The sequence below is a fragment of the Nanorana parkeri genome, unplaced genomic scaffold (genome assembly GCF_000935625.1).
Source record: "Nanorana parkeri isolate BGI_ZX_2015 unplaced genomic scaffold, ASM93562v1 scaffold3, whole genome shotgun sequence".
NCBI lineage: Eukaryota > Metazoa > Chordata > Amphibia > Anura > Dicroglossidae > Nanorana > Nanorana parkeri.
Window position 1 is genome coordinate 3,742,070 of NW_017306271.1, and position 17,671 is coordinate 3,759,740.

Genomic DNA, 17,671 nt, shown 5'->3' on the forward strand with positions numbered 1-17,671 from the left:
AGCACAGGGGTGCGAACTCTACGCCCGCCTCCTCAAGAGAAGCTCCACTCTACGCCCGCCTCCTCAAGAGAAGCTCCACTCTACGCCCGCCTCCTCAAGAGAAGCTCCACTCTACGCCCGCCTCCTCAAGAGAAGCTCCACTCTACGCCCGCCTCCTCAAGAGAAGCTCCAATATTTGACCGCTCTTATAGTATGTTCACAGGCTCTAACCATTTCCTGTTACATCTCTGACAGTCTTTTGTTGCATTACATTAAATGAATATTATATGCGGCCCTTCAGTGGCGTTAATAAACACGTACTGGGCTTGCTTTGGAGTGCCGGTGTCCATCCTTTACTCATATTTTGTCGGAAGACACCTGCTGCACCCACCTTCCATTTTTGGAGCAGCGGCTCTTAGTGGGATGGGTACACGGACTGTAGGGCGGCACTTGAGACCCTTTATATCAAGAAATTTAACCACCACTGCCCTAGAAGAACAATATAATATAGCAGAACTGTCCTTGCTGCAATATGTGGCCGTTGTAACACTGACCATTATGCCTACAATAGCAAGTCATCATTATTCCACCCTGCAGCAGTATCCACCATCCGTAATCAATAAGTCCTGTATTAGGAGCGGTGCCACCATTAGAACAATACTGTCCAGCAAGACCACACACAATGGTACCCAACATACCCACAATAAGCCCCATGGCTGCAGATAACAACAAGCAGACCCATAATGTACGATCATATTACCAATAGTACTATTGAGATATATGAACACCCTCCAGCTGTAGGTGAGACCTCTATTATCCGCTCCCCAGGAAGGCTCTAGTGGATGAATAGCCCCAGCAGTGCTCGGCCTCCCCCTCGTATAGCACATGCCAGTCCGGCACCCCCCTATTCCCCCCTAGGACTCTATGTCCCGACCCATCTACACTAGGGGGATCTCTTACCACAGCAATCCGTCCCGAGCCACCGCACCGGCATCCGCCTCCTCCCGCTCAGCAGCACACGGCCCAGCTCCCCTCCCAAGAGCCTTTGCGCGGAGGATCAGGCCTGCTGTGCATCTCGGGAAGTCGCCCTCGACTACGGCGATTTCTTCTGACTCTGTAAAAGTTAGGCAGCGATTCTCCCACGGAGGTCAGTGGAGGGATCCGCCTGTGTAAAATAATAATAAATCGCCCGCAAAAGTAAGTCGATTTTAGACAAGAATTCTATTTTTCAGAAGACCATCAGTTTGGATGGTCTTCTGACGTCACCAGGCAGGGACGGCAGCAGGAGAACTTCGTACGTGCTGTTCATTCGCTAGCTGCTGGAGGGGCTGGTGTGTATGATTGTTGCCGCCCCGCAGAGCTTCTTAAAGGCATATTCCACTTTTGAAAAAAAATAAATAAATGCAGCCATGTTGCAAAACGAAAACAATTAGACGTGTATATTTATTTATTAATGTATTTATTTTTGCTTCGGAGCCTGCAATACATTGCTACTGCGATGAATGGATATTGGGTGCTTTTCTCAAGCTTCTCCAGACTGTTTCTCCAGCCCCAGTCCTGTACCAAGGTACAGACTTTCGATTAAGGGACTGGAGAAACTTTTTCCGGAGAAAGTCCGGAGACGTCAATGCACTTGTACTCCATTGAGATCAACGAGTGCCAATGCTGCGGTGGCAGAGGGGGGCCTGCAGTTTTTTCATTCATAGGATCTGTGGATTAAAGGCGTAGCTATATGGGTGTATCATGGTATTTAAAGTACTATTAAAATTATGTTTCAATAATGAATCCAGCTAAAAAATATATATACATTTCCCAGCAAAGTATTTTTTTATATTTTTGCCCAATCATGTCCAGTCATCATGTTTCTGAATAGTTGTCTAAAACTCTCTCAGCTCCACTTCCCTGAACTTCCTGTCCATAAGCTCACAAGAGCAGATCAGTGTCCAGCAGCCGCATAGCTACTAGCATGGAGAAGGGGGGAGGAAAGAAGGAGGAGGGGGGTGCCAGGACGAAGGGAGCAGCTTTACCTTGCTGTGCCTGTATGTTTGTGGAGACACACACAGCTTACTAGCACACACAAGGGTGACTCCACAGCACCCTACAAGGGAAAGAAGTCACACTAAAACAGGATGTCAGGGCTCAGGGAACCAGCTGATTCTGCAGGAAATAAAACTTATAAACATCTAGGAGCAGCCTCCATTGAAAGTGATTTAATCAATCTTTGAAATACCTTAAAAACTTTATGATTTTAATATTACTTTAAGGCCCCTTTCACACGGGCTGATCAGGAGGGCATCCGTGCACAGATCCCAATTAGCCTTTAAGTAGATCAGCTCTTACACCAGTACACAGTACGCCTATGGGCCAGATCAGTTTTTACATTTCTGCTGTGGGCCTATTTATTCAACAATAACGCAAAGTTTGAACTCAATGGACCTGGATCTTTATTCAGCCTCAAATACTACGTAACTATGTAACTTTGTCATTACTTAAAATGCAACTGCAGCCAACGATTTTTTTAGTTTTAAATAGAGTGGAGAGGGATTAGAACCCCGGTCAGATTTTAGAGAGATTCACTCTCCTATTTATCCTGCTGACCATTATCACAGAGAGTGGAAGAAAATCCCAAATTTTGAGTTATCGCCAGAACAGGAACAGAGAGCAAATCTTCCAATGGGGACTACAACCTGTTCCGAGTGAGGGGATTCATCTCACTGTGGAGGCAACTGCTGGGGCAGGAAGAAGTGGCGTCACAAGGGAGGTGCTGCCCGCACCCGGGTGACACCATTGGAGGGGTGACACCAAAATTACTCACAGTCATGGACCGAACGCCCGACAGTATAAGGAGAGAGGAGGGGACCCAGCGGCATACCTTATCCCGCCGGGTGACTGTCCCCTCCTCTCTCTGCCGGCGTCCATCACCAAGATGGCCGCCGGCAGGTATCAGAATACTGCCGCGCGATGACGTCATCGCGCACGCACATGGTGACGTCACGCGCATGCGCAGTGACATCTCTGCGGGGTGACACTCGGTTACCGCTCCGGGTGTCACCCAGCCTCGGGACGCCCCTGGCAGGAAGCGAAGGGAAATCTTCCTAATGGAACACAGTTGGCAAACAAAAAAACAGGCAGGAGTTATAACCTTCCCTTACACTGTCCAAAATGAAATAGACAGAGGTAATAAAATGAAAAAAAACTATATTTTGATCAGTGTAAGTTAAAAAAATAGTGTTACTGTACATAAAAAGTATTCATTTTATTCTATAAATTGTGCTGTTTAAAATGACACTAAAATTATGATTCTGGTGCAAAGTCACTAAATCATTTTTTTAATGTTGTGCTTTTTTTGATACAACACAAAAAAAATAAAGAAACAAATAAGTTTCAAATATTAAATGCTAAAAAATAGAAATGAAAATAAATAAATAAAGCAGTAAATGACAATCGTATTGTAATGTGTGTGGTGAGCTTACACTTAGTGGTGCTGTGAGAGGCTGCAGGGAGTGGCACAGAACTCCAACGATGTTAATGTTATTTAAAATGTCAAATGTAATGTTTTAAACTGCAGCTTTCTTAAAAATAATACCTGGTTATCCTTCCATTAAATGTCCTTGTTCAGGCACTTCCTGGGTGACAACACCCTGTCCGTCTCTTCTGTGTTTGTCACTGTATCACACATTCTCCCAATGGAGACCAAAAGGGACTTTACTAATGCTCATTGCACATGCTTGTTATGCCGTTGTTACTAGTGATGAGCAAACCCAGCGAGAAATCTGGGTTCAGTGAACGTCCAAGCGAAACAAACCCAGGGCTGACTGTGTCCTAGCAACTACACACACTGTGTGACCCGCGTCATTGGTTGCTAGGATACTAGCAGCTGGGCCGCACAGTGTTATTAGCTGCTAGGATGCAGGCAGGCAGAACATAATAACCAATAACACTGTTGGTCTTAGCAACCAATGACGCTGTGTAGCTCAGACACCTGTCAGGCATTGATTGCTAGGACACAGGTAGGGATTCGGCAGGTGAACTGGCTAAATTGTTTGGCGAACTGTGAACAACTTGGTTTGGAGTCAAGCTTGTGATCAACCCAAACCTGAAGCTCATCCCACCCTGACAAATAAAATGCTTTTGCAAACGATATGTCATCAAGTTAAGGTTTACATCTATTTCAAAGAATAAGTGCATTTTTAAACAAAGTGAACTTTTGCCCCCCTCCCTTAATTTTAAATGATCCCACCCTTGCCTTTCATAGATCTATATTTACAAACATCCAAGGGCCACTGCTCTGCTTTTTGTTGACATCCAGTACTGCATGTCTCCATCTCCTGGCCGCGTCCGTCTCTTTGTTGGAAGACTTCAATGAGGCTGTAATGTGCAGGTGTGGCCAGCAGAGGGATCATTGCAGCTCCGGAATGAAATTGAGGAACCTTGGCCAATGGATCTTAGTAAGTACTGGTCTGTAAAGATGGAGGGTGGGATTGTTTAGGTCAGGGGTTCAGGGTAAAAGTGCACTTAACTGTAAGAGACTTACCAGGCTTAAAGATGTGGTTGCACATGTGTGTAACCCTGTGCTGAAGGCTTTGGGCAGATGTGCATTGGTGCCTAGACATACATGCACTGAAGTTCTGGAGTACTTTGAGACTCTGCTTACCTGTACATGGCCTTAACTTAGGATCCTTGACATCACTTCTGATTTACAATTCGGCACTTAGACCCCATTCATTAGAGACTCCGCTTACCCATGTACGACTCCACCTCACCAACTGCTGCACTGGGTAAGCAACAGCAACAAGGTTAGCAACAGGGATGTTTTTAAGTGTAACATATTTTTATTTCCTGTGCATCCTGCCATAGATTATTTGTTCATTTAATATTTTTATATGGGATCTAATGGAGGTACTTCACATGATATTGTAGATAAAATATGTAGATCTGCATGTAAAAATAATGTGTACCGGGCAGAGAGTAAAACTAAAAGTTCAGTGCAGAGAAACTCTGTGAGTATCAAACAATGGACTATATCTGATACAGATCTAAGGATATATTTCCTCCAAAATGAGGAATGGAGAAGGATTGAACAGAAAAATCTACAGCGGGCACCAGCCAGCGGACATTGTATCGATCATTTGTAAGCTTGTAGGCTGTGTGAATAAATCACACACGATACACAGAAAGTCACAAATATACAACTGTCCATTTACAGCCCCGATGAAGGGAGTGTAAATCCCCTCAAATGTGCTGGCACTTTTTCATGTTAAACAAAACACACATCTGATATACCAGATTGGATCACTGTCTTTTCTTGGTGCTCCAAGTTTTTGCTCTGTTCATGACTGTCCCCAAGGTGTACCATGGGCTCCTATGGTTTTGAGTGCAGTCTTTTCTAAGACTGATCCAATTTGTGACTTAGGACACTTCATCTACATATATTATGAGACACAGTACTACCTCTATTCTACTTTTCATAGACAGAAAAGGAAGACTGGAAGAAGATCTATAAATGAAGATCTATTAAAGTGACACTAAACTCAGGAGTTAAATCTTAAAAATGGATTCAAGCACCCCAACTATTAACAAAAATGTATCTTATTTGTGTATCACTCGGCTATAGAGCCTCAAATAATCTCTGAATTCATGTCCTTCCTTCTGGAGGGTGGATACTTTTGTTCCCCATGGTCCCTGTGTGTGTTGTAAGGGCCGTCACACCGTTGAGAGTGTGTTCCAGTGCGTTCGGCCCCTGGAACGCAACCCGGCCGGCTCACTTTGTTTTGGGGGCGAGGAGGGGGCGTGGCGTTGCATTGAACTCAATGGCACCCCAGCCACACCACCCAAACGCATGGCATATTAGTGCCTGTATTCCGGTCCAGCGCGATCTGCAAAAAATGCTGCATGCATCAAGAGTGGGACGCACTCTTGACGGTGTGACACTGCCCCTGTATAGCCACCACTCCAAGCTCGCTTCTGTCACTTTAAGGCACTACCTGTGGCAACTAAAGATTTGTATGACTTTTAAAACAGGTTGTCAATGGTGGTTTGTATATTTTTGTATCGTGAAAGGTTTCTCTCAAGCACTAAATTAACAAAAATTCAACCTCACACAAATAAAGCAAAATATACACATTTATTTAAAACAAAGACCAAAAATATTTATTTTAAGATTATTTTTCATAACACAACACCGTTATATGCATATGTGCAAAAATAAAGCAAACGGGTATGTTTTCTTTCTGCCGTGAACGTAAATAACATATCATATAAAATAATTTGAGGACATCTATCTTTTTGTAGAAGAGAATTTGCTGCTGATGATAAGAGTAACAGAGATGGCGATGCTCTTGTTGGAAGTTCCTCCTCATGTATCACTTCCCCCTCCCTTTTAGATTGTAGGCCCTCACGGGCAGGGCCCTCCTTACCATCTTGTCTTGAATTGTATTGTGATTGTAATGTCTGCCCTATATTGTAAAGCGCTGCGCAAACTGTTGGCGCTATATAAATCCTGTATAATAATAATAAAGTGTGATGGTCATCCTCCAGTACTGTAAAGAGACTGGGATTTTGCTCATTTGACTCTGTGGACTCAATTGACTAGAAAAGACATGCCACCTCAATCCCCCACCCTTCCCGATACTCATCTTCGCTGTGCTTCCCCATAGCTCCATTCTTCTGCCAGAGCCATTGGGAAATACCCGCTACTTCTGGGTATGAGGAAGCAAGTGACCTCTTCCCAGCATTTAGTGCTCTGGCTTGAGCAGCCATTCACTGTGTCTGGACACTGTCACGTGAATTGGGAGAAGACGTCATGAATCCCATGTAAATTTCAACACCATTCTACGTAGAGTCTACTCGGGGCTAGGTCTCCCCGCTCTGACGGAAGAACGGCGTGGCGGGGGAGCAAGGCAAAGGTTAGTATCAGTCTTTTTAAGGTTTATGCCTTTGATACAAAGACTAATCTTCTGAAGGGAGGACATATAAAAAAAAATGGAGAGAGAAACAAATAAAGGCAGTTGACAGATCTCATGTCACATTGTACATCATTTCCATCTCCCGCTTTCTCCCCAGAACACCAGTGCATGCCACAAATAATTCTCCCTCAGCCTAACCCCATGACATCATACAAACATGATGGGATACAGTTCTATAGACCCTGTTCATAAACTAATTTGGACCTCCAGGCACATACATTAATATCAATTCTTAAGAGAAAAATACATTTCTTCTGGTCAGGTGTGACACATGTGCAGATCGGTCCTGTTAACTGTACAATTCATTCATTTGTATTTATTGGATACTACAGCCAGCTGCGGCTCTCATACAAGGAAGTGATAGTGTCCTATAATGTCCTTTATCCACCCCACCTCTCCTCTTGGCCAAGTATTCTGTAAATGGTTCATAGAATACAAGATGTTCTATGAATGCCCAAGGAGAAGGGAAAGGAGGGGCAAATAAAAGACACTATCACTTCACCTGTATGAGAGCCGCATGTCTCATGGCTGAAGCAGAACAGTGCTGGCTGTAGTATTTGGAATATATACGAAGGAATGAATTGTACAGTAAACAGGACTAATCTGCACATTTAACACATCTGACAAAAGGAAACTTTTTTACTTCCCTTAAGAGATTATGAGGATGTCTGTGCCTGGAGCTCCGCTTTACACCATAAGCATTATGTAAAAAATATTAGTTATAGTTACATGTCCAGTGAGCTGCGAATACAATCTTTGCTCTGTTCAATAGCTAAAGCATCTGACACTTCCTCCCACCAGTGACTCCACCACTACAAGACACAGTAGTGACAAAATGGCTGGCAGAAGGAACCACAAGGTGTAGCATGGGACCAGAAATCTGCCACTCCTAGATGTGTCCGATACCGGTGGCGCTGTAGCTCTTCAACAAAGTGTAGGTTGCAGTCGCCACCTGCTGGACAGTTAAAGTGACATTAAACCCTCAGATTTTTTAACATAAAACAATACTGTAATGTGTGCCTCACTGTAATCCATGGTTGTTTCCCTTCTCTTTGCTGCTCTTCCTTTTAAATCTGTATCTGTTCTCATGCTCTGCAGAACTTCTGTTTTGCAGCAGACTGCCTTGTCTCAGGAATGGATACACGGTGTCTGTGTATAGATTTGTTTAGGCTTGTAACCTGAGCCAGCACTACAGAAAGAGGCCCTGAGCTGAAAAGGGAAGTTCTCCCCAAGCATGAGAAGACATGAGGATTTAAAAGGAAGAGCAGCAAAGAGAAGGGAAACTACCATGGATTACAGTAAGGCACACATTACAGTATTGGTTTATGTTAACAAATCTGAGGGTTTAATGTCACTTCAAGGATTAATTTTCTTCTTTTACAGGGTACTTGTTGCTTAATATTTGAAGACTAGCAGCAAAGCCACTTTAAAGAGGAATTAAACAGGCTTTAGAACTTCACTCTTCGAACTAACATTACTGGAAGATCCATATACAGGTACACTGTATTATTCTTATTGGCTGCTATGTGCTTTTGCACTTAACATATTGCTCTTTGACTTACTGAATAAGCCTGTAAGATATTCAACAGCTTTCCGTCAAGGAACCAACAAAATATTTCAGATAATGCCACTATATGTGGACTTAACTTTCATCTTCTTAAACTGAGAACAATACTAAACAAGGAATTGGTATCCCGTAAAGCCCAATCTCTGAGCCATCTTGTCCATCTCTGGCATTCATCCAGTCTTGGCTATCACCTCCACTCTGCTCTCCTTAGATGGCATACGAATTCCAAAGGCTGAAACATATAATAAGAGGTCACTTGTTATCCATGTAGTGTATTGGGAATAACCAACCTTTATTTATGAGAGCCAGTGTTGGACACAAACAGATATCCTGTACAAAGTGACAGGCTAGATCTAGGGCAGCACAGTGATGTAGTAGTTAGCACTTCTACCTTACAGCACTGGGGGTCCCTGGTTCGAATCCTGGCCAGATCACTATCTGCAAGGAGTTTGCATGTCCTCCCTGTGCTTGCATGGGTTTCTTCTGGGTACTCCAGATTCCTCCCACACTCCAAAGACATGCTGGTAGGTTAATTGGCTCCTGTCTAAATTGGTCCTCATATGTATGCATGTGAGATAGGGACCTTAGATTATATGCTCATTGAGGGCAGGGACTGATGTGAATGTGCAATATGTAAAGTTCTGCGTAAATTGTCAGCACTATATAAATACCTGTAATATCTGTGTACTCAGCATTGATATTGCTGGTACTGTATGTACCTACACTCATACCTTGGTTTTCCACACTATGTTCTCCCTCAGGAACCCAGTAAATATCTTCAACATATTGGACATATATGGAATATCATCAACCCATGTTCTTCTGGCAAAGACTTACTTGTGCTGGTACAGAGGATCTGCACTGTGCGCCAGGAGGATCTGTTTGATGTCTTGTGGTGGCATTAGCCCCAGAGCCTGTGCTCTCTGCCATCGCTCCATCCGTGTGATACCTGTGGTTGATTAAACAATTTAGATGAGTCAGGACATACTTTACTACAAAAATTATTATCTAAAATTATTATCTTTATATCTAGTGTGCATACAGAACCCTGATAACTTTTCTCACTCATTGAACAATGATCTTCAGATCCTAGAGTTTATAAAGGTTTTAAACAGAATGCCAATGTACTAGAAGTGGATGGCCAGGAATAGTCTACGAAGAGATTGTGGGGGAATTATCTGCCTAACCTTTAAGTTTTTTCCTATTATTCCAAATACCAACTGTTGAAGGAGCTCTTCTTTCATGAGATTCTGGGCCATGTTTCTGAGGTCTTTTGAACCAGAAAATGTGTGTTTCTATGTAAAATGCTGATCATGCTCCATTCTCGTGTCAGCCCAGACTTCAGAAACACAATGCCGAGTGGGGGGGGGGTGACCTCATGCTAACACCTAATATTCCAGAGGTGATAAGTTTGCAAGTCCCCTCACTCACACCAACATCTTCTCCAGCTCTTCCTCCAGGTTTGACATCTTAAACCTGTCTACAGATATAAAAAAAAACTCCCCTTGCAGTGGGGGCTAACTGCTCGTTAATGTCTAGGGTATCGGGTAAAGCAGTTTTCCTTACCTGATCCCGGCTCCCCTGGTTTCACCTTTCTCCCCTATGATCTGGCTTATGAACTGTCCCTCAACACCCCCATGTATAATGTAGCGCTATGGGCCCTGCATTAGACATAATGATGTCAGCTGGCCTCTGACTGCTGGTGCAAATGGGGGAAGAGGCTGCCGCAGCTGGTCTTGGAGTCAATGGAAGCGGAGATCAGGTAAGTAAATGTTCTTTACACAGATCAGTATTAGTGATCAGTTAACCCTGATAGTGGATAGCCCCACTGCAAAGAGACTTTGTATTCCTACCTGGAGATGGGCTTTAATTGGCCAGGCCGGGATGACATACAGTACTTTCCACATGTGCATTGGATTTAATCAATTATAGCACCAGGCATGCCAAGAATGTACTGATCATGCACAGCTTAGTGTACATAGAAACTTTCAAGCAGGAAGATAAGAAGGTTTTATTGCACAAGAGACATGGAGGAGAGCAACACAATCAGGTCTGATCAATGATTTGCACTATGCAATAAAAAAGCATGTGCTCAAATCCATAATAGCACGCATATATACAAGAAAAAAGACCAGTGAGGCCCAGTTACTGTTATGAAATAACCTGGTAACTCACCTGTACAAGGTCCAAACTGCCAATCTAGGTCAAAATGGACAAGCTTCTGCAGTGTGAATAATTTAGAGGATGAAGCATCTACTGAACAAAAAAAAAATGGAATATAAATCACCAACATATGTCTACATATACAGTATAAAAACTGCCTAATCAGTGCACATTTAACAAGACTAGATTGACTTGCTTTCACCGGCAAGCCTCAGCTATTTGTCCTAATAGACTGGGGTAGGATACCTATGAATGCTAGCTGAATGGTATGGTATGAATGGTAGCTATAGTTCTATAACAGGGACAGTTGGTAGCTATAGGTCTATAACAGGGACAGTTGGTAGCTATAGTTCTATAAGAGGGACAGTTGGTAGGTATAGTTCTATAAAAGGGACAGTTGGTAGCTATAGTTCTATAAGAGGGACAGTTGGTAGGTATAGTTCTATAAAAGGGACAGTTGGTAGCTATAGTTCTATAGGTATATAGTTCTTTAGATGGAACGGTTGGTAGCTATGATTCTATAAGAGGGACAGTTGGTAGCTATAGTTCTATAAGAGGGGCAGTTGGTAGCTATGGTTCTATAACGGGGACAGTTGGTAGCTATGGTTCTATAAGAGGGGCAGTTGGTAGCTATGGTTCTGTAAGAGGAGCAGTTAATAGCTATAATGTGTTACTTCCCCTACAGTAGGCACTACAGAGCATACTCTGTTGACAAGCAGAGATCAGTACTCACTAAATACAGCAAATAGGAGAGAGAATAAAAGATGAAAAATATGAGTAAGAGCTCAAGACATTTAAGTCTAGCACCAGACCCATTCTGTATCCTCAGGAATTAATACTTACCCCCTATAGCCTGCTTTTCATTCTGCAAAGCCTTCCTCTTGGTCTTGCCATCCCCAGGCTGTTGCTGGTCATCTTCCCCCTTTACCAGGGTGGCTCTCTGCCCAGCAAGCTTTACTACTGGCAGGCAGTCTGTCAGCTTTCTCTTTCTGCCCATGATCGTATGGAGTGAAGCACAGCTTTGCCCGGACTAGTTCTGTTATTGAACCCTCTTCCTTGTTGCTGTTTCTCTTCTCCACCCCTGCAGCTGTTATGTCACATATATGGGGAGTGCTCGGTTTTCTTCTATGCAGTCAGCGCCATCTAGTGGATATTTAGGATTAGCACAGCCTATGAATAAACGTAAAATGTACAACCAAGGAACAATCATTTTAGTTTTGGAGATGTCTGCATATCCATCTGATAATAAGTGCAGCTTACTAGATTATTAACGAGTACCAGCCATGCCTTAACTTCTTAGGTACAGTCTGCAAATGTTTAAAGTGTACCCAGAAGCAAAAATGTAATAATTGCAGCCAGAGGCGTAACTAGAAACCTCAGGGCCCCGATGCAAGAAACCATTAAGGCCCCCTCCCCCCAAAAACATGATTTTGATACCTTTTTTTTCTTCTATTAAATAAACAGTATGTGCCGTATTTTGCGCTCTATAAGGCGCACCTGACCATAGGACGCAGGGAGGGTATGGTTATGTAGTTAGTGACAGCTGAGACAGGTGGCATTGTGATAACAGTGCCATGGTCTCAGTGATCACACAGAGCAGCCGTCTCCGCTGCTCGGTTTTAATACAAGTGATATAATCAGATCACTTGTATTAAACGAGCAGTGGCTCCTACTGTACATTTAGCTCTGCTTTAGCAGCCGGGGCTCTATGGTGAGCTCCTATGCCATGGTCACGGGTCCCCCAGAGGAGCAGGGGACCCCAAAAACCATGTCGGGGGGGCCCCGGACACGATCGCCGCCACTCGATTTGGTGCAAGTGATCTGATTAGATCACTTGTATTAAACGAGCAGCAGCTCCCACTGTACATTTAGCTCTGCTTGTCCGGAGCAGGGCTAAATGTACAGAAAACGACTCGCCCAGCACCCGAAACTGTATGTCCCGGGCGTCGGGCGATAAGGATTCGCTCCATAAGACGCACACACATTTCCCCCGACTTTTGGGTGCCTCTTATGGAGCGAAAAATACGGTATTTTATAACTTTCAGGGCTAGTTCACACCAGCTCCAGTGTGTTCTGGCCCGATTTGGTGCTGAAACACACTTGATCGCATCCCGGCTGGCTCACTGCGTTCTGGGGTGGGAGGGGGTGTGGCGGTGCATTAAAGTCAATGGCACCGCAGGCACGCCCCCCGACCGCAGTGCGATCGCCTGCACCAGAACACATGGCAAATCAATGCCTGCAGTTCCGGTGCGCTCAGAAAGAATAGTGCATGCAAATAGAGTTCCCTGACTGGCCACCCCCCCCCCCCCCCCCCATTTTTTCTCTCTGGGCTCCCCCCAACTGGCCAAACACCAGGGCCCGGTCGCAAATGTGACAGCTGCCACCCTGGTAATTTCACCTACACATAGTATCGGTGCATTTTCACGAGTACTGGTGAAAATGCCCAGTATTGGCACAGGTGCATCCCTACTTAATAATATAATGTGTTGCTGGGACTTGTAGTCCTACAGAGCTGGTGCTATTCTGCATTGCTGTATAATCATTATACAGCAATGCAGAATAGCACCAACCATGTAGGACTACAAGTCCCAGCAATACATTGTAATGTAAATAACAGCTTTTTAGCTCCCTCCCCCTGCGGCGGGGGAAGGAGCGGCACTAACTGGAAGGGGGGACAGCTGAGGAAGCTTCGTGCCCTCTGCTTTCTCTCTGGGCTCCCGCAACAGGCAGAACGCCAGGGCCCGGTCGCAATTGCGACCGCTGCGACCCTGGTAGTTCCGCCAGTGATTGCAGCTTATCAATCCTAAAAAGAGAACTATGGGGGTAACCTTTTTATCTTATAGTTCTCTTAAGGGTCATGGAGGATATATACTAACCTCCTCCAGTGACCCAAAGCTCAGTATATAGCAAACTACAGCTCACTATATACTGAGAGCACCGCAGCCAGGACAGATCCCGACAATACTGTCGAGATCCACCCAGATGGCTGATTGATAGCAGGCAATGAGAGAAAATCACTCACTTCATAATTCTCCTTTAAATGTAATAGCTGCACAGCATACTTGCACATACTGGCAAACATACCTTACAAGTGTGCCCATCTCCAGCTCTGTGCAATGAATTCTCGGTCCCCTGCCATCATCTCTACCGCAGCCACTTTTGAGTTCCCAGGCATCCTCTTCAGCCATTGGGTGGCCACTGATGATGTAACTCTTGCATATGGTTAGAGAGTGTGTACACTGCATGACATATGCACACTACAGTGTACACAGAAAATAAAGAATTTCTAGGTGAAAGAGGAAGTTGTTTTTGGCATTAAAAACTTTGCCTGTCTCTTCTGCCAAAAATCCCTTCCTCCTAGCAATTATTTCTTTGTTTTACTTTACTTCTGCTTTAGGGATTGGTAAGCTGTAATAAATTACATTTTTGGGTTTAGATACTCTCTCATTCCATAAAACAATATATTTTGTCTTTACTCAGAACAAGTTTATTCTGGGACCCTGAATATGGTAGTATTCTACAACTTAATATGCTTATTGGCCTTATTGGCTATTGAGTTTAATCATGATTATTCTGGCACTATACTGGCACAGAGAATACAGAAAAATGTTAATTTCATTTAATAATCACATCACATTCTGTTTCAGTGTTGAAAAGATACATTTATAAATATAAACCACCTATTTAAAGCTGGAGGCACACATGCGATTCTTCGTAGCATGTTAATGCTACAAAAATACCTATGGTTAGCCGGTAGCTATTGATACATAGGCAATTGCATGTAGCAGTGATCAATCACAAAAATTTGGGGCATTGTGATATCATTATCAATTAATCGTTATTACATTGCAAATAGAGATATTAATGGGGCTTTCTGAGATGGCAAAATACCACAATCAAAACATCCATAATCATAAAAAAGTTTATTTTTATTAAATTAATATTATAAAATCTTTAGTCCTACCATAAAATCAATCGAAAACCAAATTACATAATGTTTGTTGGACAATCATAACCGAACATTAATTTGCTAGACTTCATTACATTTCACATAAATATAGATTTGTCACCCATAGGGATACAATGGTTAGTTGCTTCTCTTGTGTAAGATTTTCAACAAGGTGATTGATTTCATGGTAGGACTAAAGATTGTATAATATTCATTTAATAAAAATACACTTATTTATAATTATGGATGTTTTGATTGTGGTATTTTACCATCTCAGAAAGCCCCATTAATATCTCTACTTGCAATAGACTATATCGGGGTGAGATGACATTCTGTCTTGGGACCCCTACATCCTCTGTTTTGTTTAATCGGTATTATATGCTAAACTTCACTTTTCCCTATATGTAGTGATGGCTAGCAATTAATTACAGGGTAATCATGGGCACTGGTTGCTTTAGAAAAAATCACCCTTCTGTGCCCAACCTAATACTTGCAGCATTTTGGTTGGTATAATGTAACTGTTCTAATTTAAATGTCACAGTTCAGCTGCAGACTTGCAGCTGAGCTGTTACTTGTAGTTCAAGTATATACATATCTCGTACCCCTGGTTCTGCAGGCATGCAGGGCTGTGCTGGGGGTTGTAGTCCTCCAGGCATGTGCTCTAAACCTGCCTCACACTTGCACCGGTCTGCAAGCTTTAGGCGACGGTCGGCCGACCTCTCCTGCTGTTTCTTATGCAGCTTCTCGGCCAATCAGTGCAGTCCGCTTATGGCCAATCCTGTGGATCCTCCCTCTCCCTGTCTCTATTTAAACCCAGGGCAGCGAATGGCATGCTGCCCAAGCAACGCTTTCCTAAACTAGTTGCTGAGTCCCCAATTTGTGATTTACCCTGAATTCCTGGAAGTTTTCCTGTGTATCGAACCTTTGGCTTGTCCTTGGAAATCCCTGTCTACTGGCTGCCCTGTGCTTCCCTTTTGTCCTTGAAAATCCCTGTCTACAGGCTGCCCTCTGCTTCCCTTTTGTCCTTGGAAATCCCTGTCTACAGGCTGCCCTCTGCTTCCCTTTTGTCCTTGGAAATCCCTGTCTACAGTCTACGCTGTACTTTGCTTGGTCCCTGGAAGTCTAAGGATTGTGACCTCGGGTCAGCACTCAGCCAAGCCCATCTCCACCATCAGGAGCTCTGGCAAATACCGGCTGGCTCTTAGATTCCACATCCTGGGGAACCACTGCCACCTACTCAGCATACCATGCCACCTACTCCGCATTGCAGCACCCTGCCTTGTATTTGAACTTCCAGCTTTAGCTGACTTACACTGCCTCATTCAGTTCCTCTGCTTGTACTCCAGCTACAGGAGTCGTCAGCCTACACTGCTTGGACCCTTTTCTCTGAGGGTCCCTGCCAGTGTAGTGGAAAGGGTCCACATAACGGACTCCAGTTCGTACCCGTGAGTTCCAATCTGTGACAATAAATTGGTCAGAAAGATACAAGTAACTCACATTATGATTACCTATTCAGTTATACTGTGTACATATGATGTATCCATATTGCATATACTATTATATATGATTTAACTTAAAATACATTTGTGTTTAAAATGAAAAGTAGAGAATAAAAATAGTGCGCACTGAGTACTCCCAGCACAGTGCCTGCACAATGGGGCAATGGGGCAAGTTATCCTTTAATGTCACTTTAAATCTTAAAAATACATTCAAGTACCTTAACTATTAAAAAAAATGTATCTTATTTGTTTATCAGCTGTAGATCGGCTGTAGATCCTCAAATCATCTCTGAATTCATGCTGACACTGTCCTTCCTTCTGGAGGGTGGCTCCTTCTGTTCCCCATGGTCACTGTGTGTATTGTAAAGTACTCACCACTCCATGCTCACTCCCATAAGGAACTACAATATCATTACAAATTAGTAGTCTAAATGTGAGATTATAGTCCATCACTGGAGCAAGAATTAATGCATTTTTAAGGTTTAACTCATAAAGTTTAGTGACACTTTAAAGTGGTATTAAAGTCAATTTTTTTTTACATATACTGCATCTACTGCTAGTAAGCGGTAGATATATGAAAAACATTAAAAACAAATAAAGAAGTTACTAAACACGTAAACACTTATCTGTGTCTCCGCCACTCGCTCCTGGTTGTAGATCTGTAGCTTCTCAAGCAGCCGTTCAGAATGATGGGGTGGGGAGATCATAGGCGGAGACAAGAGAAGAGACTCACTGTAAGTCAATGTCACATTAAGTGTTGGAGACAAAAGGTGCTCTTTACCTTTAATTGCTCTTTTGGAATCAAATTCCTCTTTCCTTATTTGTGGTCTGATAGACCTCTATAAAATAATTTACTGTGTAACTACTGAAAGTGTTAGCCTACAGTAAACCTTTCATCCAACCTCTACGTTATTGCATTTATTATTTTGAGAAGCTGATGTACAAGAAAAGTAGTAGTGCAAAAAAGCACCTGTCCGATCATTTTTTGTGTATTAATTCTTCATGGTCTCTGCAAATGCACGATTGGCCTTTGCCTACACATTTTGCGCTAAAAGGAGTTTCTCCTTGTCATCACTGAAAGTTTGCAGGTATGGATTAATAGGTTGGAAAGCTGTAAGGCAGAAGGGACGAGGTGAATTAAACTGCCTTAGACAACTACTTCAGTGCCTTGGCAGTGAAATTTGAGGATGCATTTCTCTATAGTGTCTGCAGCTATAGAGGCCATTAAGGGCTTGTTTTAAAGCTCATTTACTACCTGTTAATAATATGTAAAAAGTTTAATTCCATAGGCTGACCAAAGATTCACTTTAGGGCACAGGGAAATTGTGTATATTCATCTGAGAAAGTTTATGCGATTTTTTTTTGCTCTGACCTATATTTTCTTTGTGATGACCAGAGGTTTTTGTGATACTGAATCATCCCAGCTACATTCCCTGTGTCACTTTCTTATACTGTAATATATCTTTCATCTATGACTTGCAAGAGACCTTAGCTATGGCTGTTCTTTTCTCCGAGTGGGCAATTTTTCAGCCTGCCATATCTAAGGCAT

At 43.1% G+C, this 17,671-nt stretch overlaps 1 long non-coding RNA gene across 1 annotated transcript; it reads right to left on the bottom strand.

Moving 5' to 3' along the window:
• Positions 1 to 8,567: 8,567 nt before the first annotated feature.
• LOC108799195 lies at positions 8,568 to 10,770 on the bottom strand. Its single transcript, XR_001942016.1, has 3 exons — positions 10,687 to 10,770; positions 9,349 to 9,460; positions 8,568 to 8,743 (listed from the first exon to the last, which is right to left on the bottom strand). It is a non-coding gene; the product is annotated as an uncharacterized LOC108799195 (long non-coding RNA).
• Between the last annotated feature and the right edge of the window lie 6,901 nt (positions 10,771 to 17,671).